Source organism: Megalopta genalis, chromosome 3 (assembly GCF_051020955.1).
Source record: "Megalopta genalis isolate 19385.01 chromosome 3, iyMegGena1_principal, whole genome shotgun sequence".
NCBI lineage: Eukaryota > Metazoa > Arthropoda > Insecta > Hymenoptera > Halictidae > Megalopta > Megalopta genalis.
In genome coordinates, this window is record NC_135015.1 from 21955696 (window position 1) to 21974196 (window position 18501).

Here is an 18501-nt window from a genome sequence, read left to right on the forward strand (position 1 = left end):
ATAAATGGACAACGCGCGTCCGCTCCGTCTCAGACGTTTCGGAAACGATCCCCGCCGCAGCTCGCCGACGTCGAAATCTCGAGGAACGAGTCGAACCGCCGGAAAAATTTCTCGCGCACGCTGGTCGATGGGAACTATCCTATGGTCGCGAATTTTTCCGACGGCGGATGGCGCCATGAATCTCCGATTGCATCGTTTAATACTTTTTCACGCGAGCTGTAATAGACGAGAGGGTGGTCGCGCGCGAAATGTACACGGTCGGGGGGACGGAGGGTGTCGGTTGCTAGAGAAAGACGGCGAGGCGGCTGGCGACAGAGACAGAGATACAGAGGCAGAGGCAGAGGCAGAGGCAGAGGCAGAGGCAGAGACGGAGAGAACGGGACCGGGGGAAGAAGGAGAAAAAGCGAGAGGGATAGAGAGCGGGAAAAAGGGAGAGACGAGGGCGGTGGGAGGTAGGCCGAGGAGGGTGGAGAGGGATGAAAGAGAAGAGAAGAGAAGAGAGAGAGGCACCGAAGTTGGAATTGATCGGAGGAGGAAGGATTGGAGGGACGGAGCGGAGGGTTGCCCGCAGCGCAAGCGCCCCTCAGGCGACGTCACATTGATTCCTCCGGGAAGAGCTTACAAAATGGCCGCCGGCGTTCCATTCCTTCCTTGCTATTCGTACGGGGTAGGCTTCCGTCTATCTAGGTCTCTTTGTCTGAGGTATATGCGAATATGGGCGGCTGCCGTGGCGCGCTAGACCCTCTCTTCTCCTCTCCGTCGTCTTCCCCTCTCCCCCACCCCTCTCTCGCTCCGTCTCTCTTTATCTCTCCTCGTTTCTCCGACGGGTACGAGGAAATCGATGCACCTTAGGGAAAGGAATCGCGTAGCTCTCTATATGCTCGCTAGTATAATCTAGCTAGAGCTTACCGGCTCGGTGGATGGCCGTGTTCGGCTGGATGGATCGCGAGCGAAGGAGAGTTGCCAGCGCGGAAGGAATTGAATTATCCGCCGAGGCGGAAGGTGCAACCTCTAAGGATGAACTGGAACCGCCTAAAGTGAATCTTAATCTGATACCGGGCGACGGAGCCGTTTATCGGGGACTAACCGGTGAACAAGATTGTTTTCGGCCGTCTCCCGGTTCAACCACCCCGCATCGGCAACCCGCAACCCGACTTCCCACCGGAACCGTCGCGTCGCCTCGCGTCGCTTCAGGAAGCAGTGCCAAAGTACCAACCCCTTCCGGTTCGAGGCTCCCAGACGGGACACGGTTTCGCACGAAATGAGACGTTCGCGTTTCAATGGCACGCCTGGCTTCGCCGGCGAGAGGCGATCGCGATAATTATCCACGGGATCAGAAAGTGCGGCGCTCGACGGACATGGCCGCGTTTATTCGCGTCGGACTTTGAGCAAACGGCTCGCGACCGAACGCGAAATATTTCGTCGAGACTGCACGCTTTTGAATCTGTTCGATGCTCCAGATCGTTCGCTGGATCGGCCGTTCTAGTCCTCGTAAGTTTAAAGCAGAGCTTCGTACCCTTTGCAACCTTAGCTTAACTTCAGCGCCGAAAACTCATAAATAATTATAATTATATATATTTACGGCAGAAATGGCTACTTGCAGTTTGAAACGGTGAAACGATTGGAAGAAATTAACAGTTCGCGCGGCTTGTATCGGCTACCGAACATTTTTATCTCCGATGCAGACTCGCAGTCTGTCGATGAACGGTCCTTCTTCGATTTGAAAATACCAATTACATGGAACAGCTTGCCCCGCAAATATCGATTTCCATTTATGTATGCGATAAAACGCGGAACGCGTCGATCGAAGGTACGAAATCACAATTCGTCGAAGTAGAATCCGAAAATGTTTCGCGCGACTACGTCCGTGGAGGGTGGAGAGAATCCATTATTTATTTATCCATCGCCGAGGCCCGGAAAACTCCGTTCGCTTAACGGAGCTCGATGCCTCGGCTGGCGAATCGTTGGCGAAGGGAAAACGATTATCCTCGAACAATCGAATTATTATGCAACACGCGAGCTGGATGAATTATGGGCGCACAGGCACGGGGTATCTGGGTTCTTTTATCGTCAGAACCTCTGACCGCGGCTCGGCGCGGCGCGGCGCGGCGCGGCGCGGCGTTCAGCGTGGAGGATTAATCCGGAGACCTGTAATTGCGCGACGCGTGCAACGTGCCCGTGGCTCTGTGTGCACACGGTGCATCTGCCTGATTGCATTATTGCAACGTCATTAAAGTGACAGGCCTAGAGAGCGTGTATCTCGTTCGAGCCTCGAAATTTCAAGCGACAAACGACGCCGCGAAATTAATGGTGTCACGCAACCGGTAATGAGCCTTCGGACGAGTTCATTAGAATTTGCATAATTGTAGCAGTTGACACGCGAGGAGACACCGCAATCGATGAAATTGAAATTTTTCGGCTAAATAGACTCGCGGCTCGCGAATAACGCGATTCTGGCGACGCGCGAACGCGAACTTTTATACCCGTCCCGAATAACTACGACAGCCGGTGTTTCGCCGTGTTTGTCGTTCCAATACATTTTATAATAATTACGCCGCTTTGTAGTTCTTGTTGCCGGCGATTCCAGCGAAGCGGGAATATTGTATATTGACTGATATCGGAGCGTTAATCAAAGGTATTGTACAATACCGCGGGCCTGTAAGCGTCGCTTATCGATCCAACGATAAACGGTAAATGATAATTAAATGACCCTCCCTTCCTAACGCACGCCGTCCGCAATGTTGCGTGGTTACGCGGAACGCGACTTTGCACGCGAATTATACGAAAGCTCGCCGAAATTAGACCGATCTACCAACTTCGCGATCCTGTATCCGAACTTGTTGCCGCGACAAACACTTTTTTACGGCGTCTAAAACCAACGCGACGAACGTCCAAATAATTCTAAAATTGATCACGCAACGATCGCGATCGCGACATCGGTTATATCGAAAGTGTCGCCATTCTTTTAATTGTAATAATCGTAATAACTTTTTACAGTTACTTAAAAAGATCGAGAAATCGCAATCTGGACAAGAATAGCCCCTCGAGGAACGAAGAAAGATTCGCTTCTCGAAGTTGAAAGCGGGGAAGACGGGTATTTCGCGCGCGCAATGGCTTAATACTTTGTTGCGACATCGCGCGGCCACGCATTAACGATAATGATCCGCGCGCGAATAACAGACGACAACACTTTACGACGGTTTAACGGACGATACACTTTTGCTCAAAGTGTACGCGCATCGGCCGAGCAATGCGTTTATGCAAATTTGCACGGGTAGTTGTACACGTGCGTAAGTACACACCGAGCGCGGCGCGATCGAACGTTCCCGTTTCGCCGCGAGTACTCGTGTGCAAATGGGGAGCCACGATCTACGGTGACCATGAAATGCTACGTGAATATATCGCGTTGCCGAGTTCTGTCCGATATCGGCATTAAATTTCCGATCGTACGTCAGGAAACGATGATGCGACCTTATACAACCTGTTAGACGGGTTTTCGATCGCGAATCCGCAATTATCGGCACCCGAATATTATTAAACCTACGGTTCGATTTTTCATTCGTCCTTTAACAAGTAGGATCGTCGACTAGAATATCGAGAAACGTTCGAGGACATACGTCATGGTCATTTAATTCCTGAATCTGAAACTAGAAAGTTAGAGCGTATCCGAGTACGCCAAGTTCCGTAAAGTCCCAGCAAAAATCTCGAAATTCTCCGGCAAAAATTCGCAGTTCGGATCGCAGCGGTGTCTACCATCAGGCATCTCGAGCGCATTAATCGGGGACCGCGTTCGCGTACGCGTTCCCCGTAGTTACCAGCTTGCCGTACGATTCCGCGTCTAAGCGGGGAGCTTCGGTCTGCGGTGATCGTGAAATGAAGCTTCAATATGCATGCGGTACACCGCTCTTTCACCCTTTCTCTGTGCCGCTGCATCCACCTACGCGTACGCGGTACCGCGCGCGCGTCCCTGCCCCCTCGCCGTCGCTGGAATCCTTTCCGTGTTCCGTGGCTCTGTCTCTCTTCCCCGTCAGACACGCTCTCGATGCGACGCGAGGCGACGCGAGGCGACGCGAGGCGACGCGACGCGACGGGGTGGTTGCTGGTAGTGCCAGCTGGATCATTATCCGCTCTCTTTCCCTCCCCGCGCCCACAGTCGCCGTCTGCCTCGCACTCGCGTCCCGGCCGACCTCTCCGCGCCGTTCCTCCACCTCCTGGTCCTCGTCCTCGTCCTCGTCCGCGTCCTCCTGCTCCGTCGGCCGACGGCGGTCTTGCTCGCGCTCGCACGCTCGCGACTACGCTCGGCTCCAACCCCTCTGCCGGGGCCCGGCATCCCTCTCGCGCTGCCTATCCGCGGCTGCTCCTCTCGCCCGTTTCCCGGCAATCGTGATTTTCCGTCCCCGCGCCCGACGACGGACCAACGTAAACCTGGAACTGCCGCCGCATGAGAGCAGGCCAGATGTGACTACACACATCCCGCTTTGTGTCCCGCGGGTTATTGAAATTCTCGCGTGCAGACGAGCCCCGCCGAGCCGAGCCGCGCCACGCCGCGTCGCGCCGCTTCGCTTCGCCAACGCCGAGCCGCGTCGCGTCGCCAACGTCGTAGCCACCACCGATCGCCTATGTATTTTCTCTGCTCGTCCTCGTGAACTTCTGCGAACCGCGGACGTACCTACGTGTCCCGATAATTCGTTCTCTTTCTACTTCTTTCCCTGACCTCGACGCCGCGCCGCGGTTTCCGCTCCGCGCGACCCGCCTCGGCTTTCTTCGCCGAGGACTCTTCCACCGATTCGTTTCCGCTCTGCACGCACCCTTTTACATGCTTCCGCAGGTTGCGTCCCCGGCACTGCCAGGGTTTTCCAACCGCCGATCGGCCGCCCACCCCTCTCGGAGCCGATCGATTCGAGGCTCGAGACTCGTCTACGCTCTCGGCAGGCACGACGATCTTTTTGCCAGGCGGACGAGGGCCCTCCAAGATCGTGAGCGTTCCGTGAGTTCGGGGAAATAGGTTGCCGAGATAAACGGCGAATTATAATTTTAAATTAGATCCGCGGCCGCACCTCCCCCGCGCTCCCGCCCAAGCTTTCCTGCCGATCCCGTACACGCGAGTTCCCGGATAACCGCTGATTTTAGGGTAGATCCTGCGTGTTACCGTCGAGTGTCCTCTCTTAGGTCGAGGGCAGCCAGCGCTGGAGTGCCTCGCCGATGAGAGCGATGTACAGGGTGGCTCGAGAAACGCGACGAGATTTCGAGAATAAGTCGGTTTGTATGTTCGAACACGAAACGTTTCGGCTCGGAAAAATATTCTTCCGCGTTGCGTTATCGTTTCACGGTTTACTTTGCAGCTACACGAGCTACTTTGAACATCATAAATGCCTACACGGTAGGGAAAATGTGCTGTATGTCTACAGTCACTGGAATTGCCGAATATACTATACAACGGAAAATTCGTTTTGATTTCCACTTGAAAGAAGCGAGTTCGTGTAATAAACAATTATTCTTTATATTTCGTAAAATCTTTACAGAGGCAAAGATCGACGTTACCTAAGCAAACGAACGCGTTAAATGTTTGCGTTCGAAGCTGTAAGCAAATGTGTTCGAGTTCGAATGAGTTTGTCGCATCGAGTACCTCGCGATTTTTTAAGCTGAAACCGTTTATTGATTAGAAAGTTGTAGTCGTTGCTGCACAGCATGGCACAACGCTGAACAAACGAGCCTCGGTATCTCGCTGCTGCAAATTCGGACGGTTTCGCCGCATAAACAACGTGGCAAAGTACGTCTGTCGGGGCTATAAATTTCAAAGCGATAATAACGCGGCTCGTAAATCAAGCTATTAATGAAATTAGATATTGCGTTCGACAGACCTGTTAAGAACTATATCGAAACGCTAAAGGTGGAGAAAAATCGCTCGAAGATCGTTCGGATCGTCGGAAACAGGATTGCAGCACGTTTTCATAGTTGTTGACAATTCGTGACCATAAAAATAAACCGCAAGGATCGAATAATCGCGTCTCCTCTTCCCAAATTGTCCACTCTTGTGGACAATCCGAGCGTCAATTGGAGAGACATTACTGTGTACATCTATTAATTTTGCATCTCGATAAACAGCATCGGTTGGCAACGTATTTTATCCGAAACACGCACACCGCTGTCGATGCTATTAGGCAACCGCATCCCTCGAAGACAGTCGCGAGTCGCAAGGGTGGTCGAAGCAACCAGCCACGGCAACACAGGTCGAGGAACAAGCAGCGCTGCGGAGCGCAGCGTTCCCCGGAGCGTGGCGCGTTTACGTACGTCGATGTCCTCGATCAAGACGCAGCCCAAGCAAACATATTTACCAGAGCAAATTGCACGTCCCTAGTCACGTATGCATATTAACGGGCACGTGCCGAAAGGCCGGGCACCTCCAGCGTCCACTTCCGCTGCGGCCCCGCTCCTCCGCGTCCCGTTGTCCGTTGCCCGTTGCCCGGTGCGCGGTGCATCCATCGAAATCCCGCGTGTTAGCGCCGGCCCCGGTAAGATTGATGTGGCCGGTGTCAGCAACATAATTGAATGAGTAGCCTGGTACCTGTGTCGGCGCTCATAGCGAACGCCGCCGCTGTCCTCGCTCTTAATTCTGCCGCTCGCGGGTACGAGACTCTCGAGGGGCCAGAACCTAAACCTTCGATTAATTACCGGCGAACACCTGGGTTGTACAACTGGCCGCGGTGCTGGGATTGGCCTTGAGCATTCCAGCATCGATTCGGTGCACATCCTTCCTGTGACCGTCACCTTCTATTTGCCGTGGCCTGCGACCGTCGCGAGCGAATCAACCGACCGGTTCGCACGGTGGACATTATCGATCCCGCGAATCTGCGCGTGCAAACGGACGATCGTCGGTCGTCGGGTTCATTTTCAAGCCTCGACCTTTCGAAGAAGCTCGCGAATGTCCAGTCGCATCTTTTCAAGGGATGCTGGTAACTCGAATTTGGAAAATGATTAATGGAAATCGATGATTTCCGGTGTGTCGTGTCGCAGGATGTAGTCGAATTCGGCGGTTACCGTGAGCGCGAGAGGTCGCAGTTTCGGGACGCAACAGTTTCGAGAGATGTTGGAAAACCGTTTCCGACGAAGGAGAACGTCGCCGCTATTTTTGCGGTGTCCCTTTTCAAGCGGGCTATCGTCGAACGCGCACGCAACGACCTCTCCCGCTTGAACCAACAGATTTCGGAACGCCTAGTTTCCAGAGCAGCACCGTGAAAGAACCATTCATCACCGGGGAACCGGTGGCTCCCATCTACCGAAATCAAAAGCATTCTAGCTCGGTTTTCAATAAGGCAGGACAGCGACGAATTCCTCGGACGTGGTCTGAAGGTTTCACGGACACCTTGTGTGCGAGCGCGCGGGAACAGTTTGTCGAGGCTCGCGAAAAGGAAGGAGAGAATCGTTTAGGAAGTGTACACGATCCCTTCGTTTTACAAGCGTCCGTAATACGCGTGCAGAGAGGAGAAAGACAGTCTCTCTTTGATGCGAGCTCGTGACCTACAATCTTAGAACGGACCCTATTTTTAGAGCCCCGGCAAAGAACGCGGCGCGCCGCGTCGCGCCGCGGCCCGGCGTCTTCTCCGCGGACCTGTTTTCAAACGCGTCGCCTCGCGCGCGCGGCTCATTTCGCACGCCCTTTAACATTCCTCCGTTTTTAATGAGCAGTCCATGCACTCGCGATGGAATACGCGATGTCGGAAAGCTTCCCGGCATTTCTAAACAATGCACGAACTACTCGCTTATTCGACAATATTCAGTTTGTCGCTTACGAGTCTGCTTACGCTTTCTCAGACGGTATAACTTTTTTAAGATTGGATTGGACGACTCGAACTCTTTTTAGACGTTCGGTAGACCAGTCTCCCAGTCTTCGCAACATTTTTCGAACGCTGGAGAAGGTGTAGCCTCCCAGTCCTACCGAGAATTCTTTTTTACGATTTCGATCGACTCGAAACGCGTGCCCAAACGCGGTGCTCGCCTGCGTAGAAGAAATTGTCTCGACGGATGCACCGCGAGACTTTAGCGTACAAAATTTCGGGTATTTCTTTTTCCACGGTGTACGTATTCTCTGCCGGCATGGCGAACCGCTGACAAACACCTGCTCGATGCTCGAGCACGGAGCAGCGCGACGCGGTGCGGCGCGGCGGCGCGCCGGTGCTTCTTCGTTTCCGCGAGGCGTGTCCACCCACGTTCGATCGCATTTCCGTTAATTTTACAAGCACCGCGAGGACAATTATCGCCACGTTTGTATAGCAAACACGCGGCCGACTGCGCCTGCCGGCTCGCTGTAGGCAGAAGCATTACTTCCGTCCGCATTTAGTTAGGCTGCTTCTGTTTGGACGCTGGCTAGGTCCTTCCCGATAGGCAAACTGCGAAAACGCACCCTCCAGTCACCCAGCACCGTCAAATAATAACGGCCTGCGACGACGCCCGAACCGAACTCTGATTTCGTGTTTGCCCTGCACCCAGAAAAGTCGAAAGGAACTGATAGCTCGGGGTCCTCGACGCACGGCCGGCGTTCCTGTTTGCTAACCCTTTGCGCCTGAATGGCAACTTTACAGCGTTATAGAGGAAAATAGCCAAATGCCAATTTGCTTTTCGAAAATGTTTCAAATTTTCTGCGGATCGACGCGCAATCGGTTTCTACAATTTTTTAAGCCGCAGGTGCATCTCGAATTTTTAAACCGCGAATTTGACGCGTGTTCTTCGATGACATTTATTAAACGTTTCATCGCGTCCAAAGCAAATTTATATATATTACGGTATTTTACAGATTACTTCAATTCTCACGAAATCGAGAAACTACGTTATTCAGTAAATCGTTCGATAACAGAAAATAAGAGGCAATTTTTAAATCAGATTCTTGAATTTGCCACCGAACGAATTAACGCGTTTGGAACCTATACATAAATTATGTAGAAATATTTTCAACTCCAATCATTAGAAAATTCCATTTTATATAAAATTTTATTCAAAATTCGATTGAAATATAAAAATCAATTTTTGTGCCAGCTTATCGAGCGTGCCAAATTGTTTAAAAAAATTATCGGCGTCGTGCAATTCGACTCGGCAATTTTTCCTGCACCGAAGAAATGAAATTTTCCAAATCGGAATGCGACGATCGAAAGAATGCGAAGAACAGCGAGTATCGAAATCGCGAAACGAGGGGAACGAAAAATCGCCGAAAGAAGGAATCCGGACGAACGTAGGTTATCGCGTGTCCGAGAAGCATAAATTCGAAATTGATCGGATATCGATCAAGGGGTCAAAGCGGAATCCGACGCTGAATTATTCGAAAGGCGGACGGTTATAATTTGACCGGTGATAAATCAGAAATTCAGCGCGTACTGGTACTCCGGCGCATTTGTTCCTTTGTTTTGGCGGCCGGCTGTGTACCTACATCGGCGAGTCGGATCGACCTCCGACCCCCGACCCCCGAAAACCCTCTTCTTCCCGTTTCTTTCGGGGGCGAGGAGCCAAAAAGTACAAGAGGAGCATCGAAGGGGGCGTACGGTGCGCCACGTCGTAAACATATTTTTATTAAATAATTAGAGATTAGGGCTGCCCTTAATGGCTGGTTAGCCCACTCGTGCCCTCCATTCCGCGCATTCCATCGCGGCGTACGTGAGATTCCCACACTACGTATCTCTTTAAACTTCCTTGGTTTCGCTGGCCTGCGCCGGATCGGCGAATTCCCGGACTTTAAATGCTTCGAGCACGTAACCGAACCGCGATTAAAGAGACCGCGTACCAAACTGTTCTTAACCATCTGTTCGCGAGAACCGCGGATAGCACTTTCGACGCTTTGGCACGCGAGTCGATGCGTCGTTAGAAAAATTCATCGCCGTGTCTGTAACGGTGATCCGGTTGATCGCCGTGATAAATCGGAACTTGTCGGTTTCCGAGTCATTAAATAAATCGTTCCGTTTTCGTGGGATTTTTATGACCGGCTATTTTTTTACGACTGCCGGTCGACGCGCTAAGACGGAGCGTAAGTTGCCGCGACACTATAAATGATTTGTTATCGAGCACCGAATTATCATGCCCGCTATTTGTTGCACAATATCAAGACACGCCCGTGGTAAAGATTTTAAATCGAATTTTGTAACGAACGAATGCCAGTGGACGAATATTTCTTTTAGAATGCCACGGAAGCAGCAAAATAATACAAATGTTTCAATTAGACTGCGAAACTTGCAAATTCTCATTTTCACAGGCGAGCTCTACTCGGACGAAATAAAATCCTCCGCCATGCCATCGGTAAATGAAAAATGGAAGGGAGCCCCGCAACCTCCGTGGAATTGCCCTTGATACAATTCTGGCACGGCGCATTCTGCACATTTTACCGAAACGAAGAACAAGTAAAAATACGGAAAAGTAACAACCGTTAAGTATAAACGTTACCAAGTACTAACGTATATCGAACGAGGGAGTTTATCTAAAAATTTCTCGTTGAAACATTTTTACAACGTCGGGTCAACCGTAAAAGAAAAAGTCAGAAATCAGTCATTTTAACCGGTCTTGTAATACTCTCGCGTTGAAGAACCCGTTGACAAAGGGTTCGCGCTAGAACCCGGCGCAAGCTTAGAATCTCGACAGACTGTAGCCAGCTCGTTTCCTCGAAAGGTTTCCACCGTAGCCCGAAGAGCGATGCGAACCGATTTGTTCGATCGCGGATCGCCGCGCACCCGAATTGTGTTGCGCTGTTTAAACACACGAAGGTGCCGTGTGTACACCGATTCCGTCTGCCGGCTACCTATCTGGGCAGCCTCCGTGTGCGTAGCCGTTGACCGCGTACGGCGTACGGCGCACGGCTCACGGGTCTAATATCGGGCCGCAGCTTTGTGCCGTCTGTTTGCTTTGGCCCGGCCTTGTCGGTATCGATCACGTCTCCGCAACCGACCAGTCTTCAAAATCCACTCGACAGCGTCTAATTCTAGGTGTAGCACGGACCGGGATCGGGGATCCGCAATCCTTGCGACCCGCCGATCCGAGCAAACATCGGACAACGAATTGGTTTGATTCGGTGACCCGACAGAAAATTCGACACACTCGTCCCCGTTCACCGCGCGCGGCTCTGCTTCTGGCACGACGATCCGGCGTCGTCGAACCGATTGTTCGTATCGCCCGATCGTCGTCCGGACGGACGCGCATTTTTTTTCACTACACCAAAGTGTTCTCTTCGTCGGAGGTACGTTCCTTTGTATTCGTATCGCGACTCGACGACACAAATGTCTTTTTCGCGCTTCAAATATTTGCGCAAAGTCTCGAATCTGGTCGCCGTTCCAATATCGCCCCTTCGCGAACGACGCTTTAATTCGGAGCCGCTTAAATTCTCTGTCGGGGCGTGTCCGAATAAATTCGTGGCCAATTTCCAGGCCGGAGAGCTGCTCGTTGAACGAGGTTTAATTTTTCATTCTAAATTCATACCGCGTGGAATCTTATCCGGAGCTTTATCGATGATATATCCACGCATTAAAGAGACGGCGAACTTTTAAATGGCCCTTCTCGCGGACGTTACCTTAATGCCCCGCGGACGTAATACTCAAACTTTCACCTTCGCCTGTATTTCGCGGTGCTCCGGCTCTATACCGTCGTCCACCCCCGCAGCCCCGCAGCCCCGCAGCAACCCACCCCCGCGCCGCCGCGCCGGCAGGGTTGCGTTCCGTTCCGTTTGTTCTTCGGTTTCGTTTTCTCCCACAGTGGAAGTATAGAGCAGAATCCGAGGGAATCGCGGTACCAAAAAAAGCGAGGGAGTGAATATACGCGGCGCGGAGAGACGAACGAAGGAGGAAGGAGAAGAAGAAGCGGTTGCCTAGCCGAACAGAACCGAAAACTGTGGTTATGCTCTTCAAGAGCCACTAAAAGGGCGCCTACCTGCCAGAACCATTGATTACCGAAACTCTTCTTCCCACACAGTCTCAGAGTCGGAACAGCGAGTCGAACTACGGTAAAAAGCGCTAACGGAGCTCACGGGCCACGGTAAGTATACTATCCTCACGCCACTTAGAGACCACTGTAATTTCCATTAGGGACTTTGTGTAATCGCTTAGGTGTCTATGCGCGGGAACTCGCCGGTGCCCGCCTTTATGACGAATCGCGGATTCGGAATACAAACGATCCCCTCGACTCCTGGAATCTCTTCTGCTCGAATCATGCTCGCGCCAAATTATCTCAAGCTGGATACCGTGACTCGGAGTGTGCACGAAAATGGACAATTCGGGAGGAGGAGAGACGATTGTTCGAGCCTCGTTTTTACAGTTGTTGACAATCGGTAACTATAAAATCGAGCCGCGTGGCTCGAATAATCGCGTCACCTCTTCCGAAATTGTCCATTCGTGTGCACAATCTGGGCTTCGATTGGAAGATCTGAAAACCAATTTAAGCGAAATACAATTTCTTAAATGCGGTGGAATTCGAACGCGTGGCTCCCCTGTCGAAGCGAGTACTGTAAAATGAGAAAGGTAATTAGATACGATACTTTGAACCGACCTGTCGGAACAACTTATTTCTTGGTTTCTAACCTTGATCCTACTGTGCGTGATCTCTGAACCAGACGAGCCGGGGAGGTTCGTTATAGGTCGGATACTCGCGTTCACCTAATTGCTACTTTTATACCGTTTCTGTGAAACTGTATTCGATGCGGGGAAATAATCGGAACAACATTTCGGTACGTAGAAAAAGTACAACGTTGATTCTCGTCGCGTCTATCTAATTTTTATCGACGACAAAAATTAGAATCGTCTCGGTGTACGGTGTACATTAACAACGCCGTCTTTCGATGCGATTGTCCACCGATTAGCAACCATGACGAAGTCCGGATGAATTTTGTTCTCCTATTTCGCTTCGCGGAAAATTCATCGAAAGGAACGGTTCGTATTTCAAGGTTCGATAAATGATTTACCTTCTCGGCGACGCAACGCAACTATGAGAACTGTTGTAGGAGTTGCAATTGATCATTGCTTACCAATGTTTTCGAAACGACGTATCATTAAGCTAGTCGCAGTATCGCGCGTACCCCAAGGTATGGTATACCTTTAAGTAGGTTACACGATCGAAGGAGAGATCCTTGATCGAGGCAGAAAATCGTGTGCGAACGAAAGAAGGCAATCGCGGGCGAAGGTGGGCGCTGTACTATAAATAGAGATTATGCGACAACGTGGCTGCAACGTAAATGGAAAAACCGATGAAAATTCATGTAACTGCAACCGTTCAATTATGCGGGTGATGAATGAGGAAAATCCTGCGCGTGTTACATAAACCGGACTCGCGATCGCAAATTATACAATGCCAGTGGAACGCAGCTTTCAATCGCTTATTGTCATTTTTGAAACAGAGTATCCGGTCGATCAAATTGTTTCCTACTTGTCCCTGGGAAATAGAGATCTTCTTTCTTCCTTTTTTAATTTTTGGGAAGCACGCACCTTTTCAAAATCGTTCTCGCGAGACGATGATTCCAAGATTATGGTAGGACCGTGCCTAAACTTGTCTGTAACTGAGGCATCGATGGAGTCTCTAATACGTAGGTACGTTGACCTGCTTCGTAACGCGATTCCGAGTGACAAGGGTCGATGGTTATTTAGGAAAACGATTGGTCTAATTATTCGTATACCTGCTGCTGCGTCGTTGCTCCTTTATCGGGAAATTCTTTCGACAATTTCGTCGAAATCCGGAGTATCGACAGAATACTATATTTCTGGGTAACAGTCGTTAGTTTTCCATCATTAACCTATCGTCGTACTTTCACGTTAAATGATGTTCTTATGCCATCGATATTTAATCGATTCAAGAAACATGAATCAACTTTTTCTTCTAGGAAGTTCTTACAATTGAAAAGCTTGAAATGATCGACCGTCGATCTCGAGATGCGCGCGGCTCGGCTAATTCGTGAGCATCGCAAAGCCCTGTTCCCGCAGGAACTGCATCGCGACCAAGGTTACGCCGATTTGCGGCTCGGGTCCGGCGAAATTCTCGTTTCGCCAGAAATTCGAGGCTGTCTACGTGGGAGGTGTCGGGGCGTCGCGTCGGTCGGCCGGCCGGCCGCGGTCGTTTCCTTCAGCGAAACGGCCAGGATTTCGCGGAAACGGCGAGACTCGACGGAAGGATTCTCATGAACCAGATCCGCATCGTTCGGTCTCGGGTCCCTTTCCTCCGTGGTCGTCTTCTCGGTCGGCTCGGCGGCCGTGATTTGCAGCAAGGTGGACGCGCAAGGGCGGCCGAGTAGGAACGAGCTCTAGCTAGAGAAGGAGGCGCCAGGGCGTTCTGGCCGGGGTCAACTAACCTTTTCATTAGGTAACCCCGTGTAGGCCGCATCAACCGCGGTCTATAAAGTCCTAAAGCATTGACGCAACCAGCATCGAGCCCCTACGGACCGAACGCGGGCCAGCGAGCCAGCGGGCCGGCGCGGAGGGCCCATCGCAGAAGAGGGCCCGGCGCAGCGGGCCGGCGCGGGCCCGCGTTCCCTGCCGACCGTATAATTATCAGCGTGCCGAAGATAAGCCTAATAATTTGGTGGCGCCACGGAACACTTTGCTGCTTGGAGACACGCGAACGGTAATTATCACCCGCACCAGATCGACGCGGCCGGTTCCTCGTTTCGGACCCTCGTTCTTCATTGCGCCCCGGCTCCGATCTACCTACGGATCTTTAATCGATCCGCGGGCCGCGGCCGCCGCTGCGTGGGCGGGACACCCTTGTCCCTTCGAATCCGCCAGATATCCATCAATATCGGTACCCTGCTTTCTAATTAATTTATTTCGTAATAATATTGAATCTTCGCGATCCGCAAGAGTTTGCAGCCCGGCCGGAAATTATCGATCTTCCAACAACGCGGCGAGCGGAGCAACGGGCCAACAAATGTTATTTATCGGTGCTTCGAATCTTCCGTTTCTGGCTATTTACCGAACCGCTATTAGCGATTCGGAAAAGATGGATGCTTCGATTGCCCGCGCATCTCGCAGCGTTGCACGTAGACAGAGTCCTCGCTCGAGCGCGACGCGATGAAACGCTTTTAACGATTTCCACCTAGCGACTACCTATTCGTTTCTCGTATATTAATGGGCTCCCCTCGCGGAAGAATAAATAGATAAATAAATGAAGGAGAAAGAAAAAAAGCAGGAGAATATTTAAGTGGCATCTCGTATATCAGTGTTAGCCGCGAGGAGAATCGGCGGGCTTGTTTAAACAAGTCATTTATAGCGCGTCCGCGGCGACACCTCGGATGGTTCCTTAACTAGGCGATCGGCAGCCCCTACCCGTTGCATGCACCTGGTCCGATGTATGCACGCGCAAACGAACGTCCCGCGTCGCGTTATAAGTTTCCCTCGAGTAACTGTCCCGCGTTAACAGCACACTATATTATCATAACAAATTGGATTCCTATATCATAGCGCGCGGTCACCGCGTTGGCCGCCGGATTATTTCCGAGCTTGTTCCGCCCGGCCACGGATTCATTACGATTTTATCGCGCGCAAGATATACGGCCGCTCGATATGCTTAACAATTTACTACCGCTACGCGAATACGCCGCGGAAACGCGCGCGAAAGGTAATTATCGCTCGCGCCAGATGGACGAGAGTTTCACGGTCCGATCTCCTTTTTACGCGTTCCTCTTTCTTTTCTCCCCTCCGCCCCGGCCCTCCTCCTCCTCCTCCTCCTCCTCCTCCTCTTTTTTTCTCCGCCCCTCCTCTCTTTGTTTCTCGTTCTAGCCAGCCGCCGCGCCGAACGTATCTCGTTTTCCACCCACGCGACCGGCCCTCGTTACGGGACACTTATCTCTCTCCCCGGCGAAGATTTCTATCTGTTTTTCGCGTCATTATGCGCATCCGGCGATCGCAACAATGCCCGGTTATGAATATCAAGCGCTCGGCTCGACGGAACCCGGGATCGCGTGTCGTCCAATTGTATATTTGCCCCCGATCGGCTCGTTGACTCGATAATTTCATACGGTGCGCAGCCGTGCAGCGCCTGTTGATTTAATGATCTCTAACGGCTCGCTAACTCGTGACTATACGAGATCGCCGATGATATTCCTCCTCGGTCCCCTCTAATTACGAAGCGACTCGCGATGATCGGCCGCCGCGCGGTCCCAAAACTATCAATTAACGAGCCTCGGTAACCTTGACATCTTTTGCACGCCGAACGCGTGTCAACGGCGGATATTCTTGGGCCATATCTCGTTACGATGCATCGACCGTGTCGTCGATGTATCTAGGAATTTCTAAATGTTCTATCTTGGAAAGGAAATCTTTCTAATCAATTTATGATACAAGGAAGCATTTCACACTGAATAAGGGTGTGCGGGTGTCTGAAATTTCAGGTACTCGAGCCTCGGCTCGGATTGGATCGGGACCCGAATCTTTCGGGTACTCGAAGTCGTAGCGGGTATGCAAAGGTTTCGGGTCCCGATCCGAACTCGAAGAATATACCCGTCCCGATTTGAACCCGAAATCTCGGATACCCGACCACCTTCGACGCTTAATGTCCTAATATTTTTTGACAGAAGCCTCGCCCGATCGAACCGTCGGAAGAGTCGACATCATCGAGAGGAACAAAGCTTCGGGACTCGATTACGAATGATCAATTGCGCGGCAAAAAAAAGCCGCGCGGACGCGGACGGATGACGGCGTGCACGTGAAATCGTGGAAACGATGCGACGCGACGCGATGCGCGCAAAAGTTGCGGATGAGAGGCCGAGGTCGGGGTGCGCGGTGCGGCGGGGTGCGGCGCGGCGCAGCGGTGTCCGATCGCAACAAACAATTATTATGAAGCGGGTATCCGTTCGTGTGACATGAACGCGAGTAGACAGACAGGCAGACAGACCGACAACCTCTCAGCCCGCGGGGCGAATCCGACGCAGAAAATCGACTATCTACTAGATTCAATGGCTCGCCGCGGCGGACCGGTACGTGCCGCAGACATTCCTACTGAAACTCGATTTACATAAGAGACGACGACGGCTTGTAATACGTCCGCGGATTTTACTTTCGACCTGGAGGGATTGCTTTCCCGTATTTTCCTGGGAACCGGAGATTCGATTTGATCTCCCGTGGCAACGCGCGAGCGTAAGGGATGCGTGCTCCTGCTCCGTGCTCGCCGCGTTTGCCCGCTCTTCTATTACAAAAGAACGATCGGCCGTGTACACGCGTGTCCGTGAAATTGAAAATCCCGACATGTCCCGCGGATGTGTTCGCATTGCTGCGATTCCGCGGAGAAATTATGCTTTCTCTCCGATTTCATCGAAATTGGCACCACCCGGCGGTCTCCCAGGCATTTTTCGTACCGGTTTTACGAACCCGCGTTTCGACGTTCGAACGTCTTCCTCTGGAACGAAACGCGCGATTTCCATCGAAAGCAATCGAATCGTTTGCAGAGATTCTATGAACCGTTTCCCAAACACCGGAGCGTTCTACGCTTGCATCGGGAATTCTAAACAGGTTCGCCGGGCGTCCGCGCTTCGCGCGCCTAATTGCTCGGCGCTCGTGTATATTGGAGATTACAGTAATACAGTTATCGCCGCAATTTGTCGATTAGAAGTTTAGAACTTTGGTAAACGCCGAAGACCAGGGCCGTGTCGCGGCGATCGCGAGCCCCGGGCATTTTTGGATTCGACCCGTCGTTCTCGTCGACGATCCTGCTCTCGTCGTTTTCACGGACCCCACAGTTTTCTTCCGCTTTCGTTTCAACAATTCGTACAAACCGGACCTTTCGGACGTCCTCTTCCAATAAGAGGCAATGCCGGCACACGTTTCATCGAGGTGAACGCAGAGCGAAGAAACGGATCATTCGGTAGAAAATGTTCGTCGTTGGGTAGAGGTTAGAAGAACGATCGATGCTCGGACGAGGACGCATAGAAACAGCGTCCGCTCACGCGGAACTATACTTAAGCGAGTTCCGCTAAAGGTATTGATTAGCGAGCGCGCGGATCCCGCCGAAAAGTTGGTGGTCATCACGATCATCGGGCATCATCATCATCATTACGGCCGGGAACCGTATCTAAGAATCAAGATGCTTATCTTGGTCGCCCGGGCTCGGAATTTGCAGTCGGGGTCTCCCGGGGAGAGAGACGGACGCTCCGTTAAAATTCCGTCTGATTTTCTCGAAACGAAGCAAAACCAAAGCTGATTTGAATATACCGCCGCGAGTTGAACTGCTGCTACGTGTATGCGCGGATCCGTACAAATTGCCGGATCCTGCACCGGCAGGCCCCAGGGATATGCATAAGCATAAGGAATGCGCGTTCCGGGCTTTCTTGCTCGGAGAGAGCGAGCGAGAGAGAGAGAGAGAGAGAGAGAGAGAGAGAGCGGCAAAGGACGAGCAGCGGATAGATAGATGGACGGATGGACGAGCGGACGGAGGAACGAACGAACAGAATGCGCGTGCGTGGGCGGAACTCCGGCTTACACGTGTTTCCACGTAGAACCCCAAGGTTGGAGAACGAACGCCAACCCGCCGCGCAGCGCAACGCAGCGCAACGCAGCGCAG

The 18501-nt window shown here is 51.9% G+C and overlaps 1 protein-coding gene across 2 annotated transcripts in view; it reads right to left on the bottom strand.

Moving 5' to 3' along the window:
- The window catches only part of TfAP-2 (transcription factor AP-2), a 235686-nt gene that overhangs the window by 164053 nt on the left and 53132 nt on the right, over positions 1 to 18501 (bottom strand). The gene's annotated exons all lie outside the window — the stretch shown is intronic.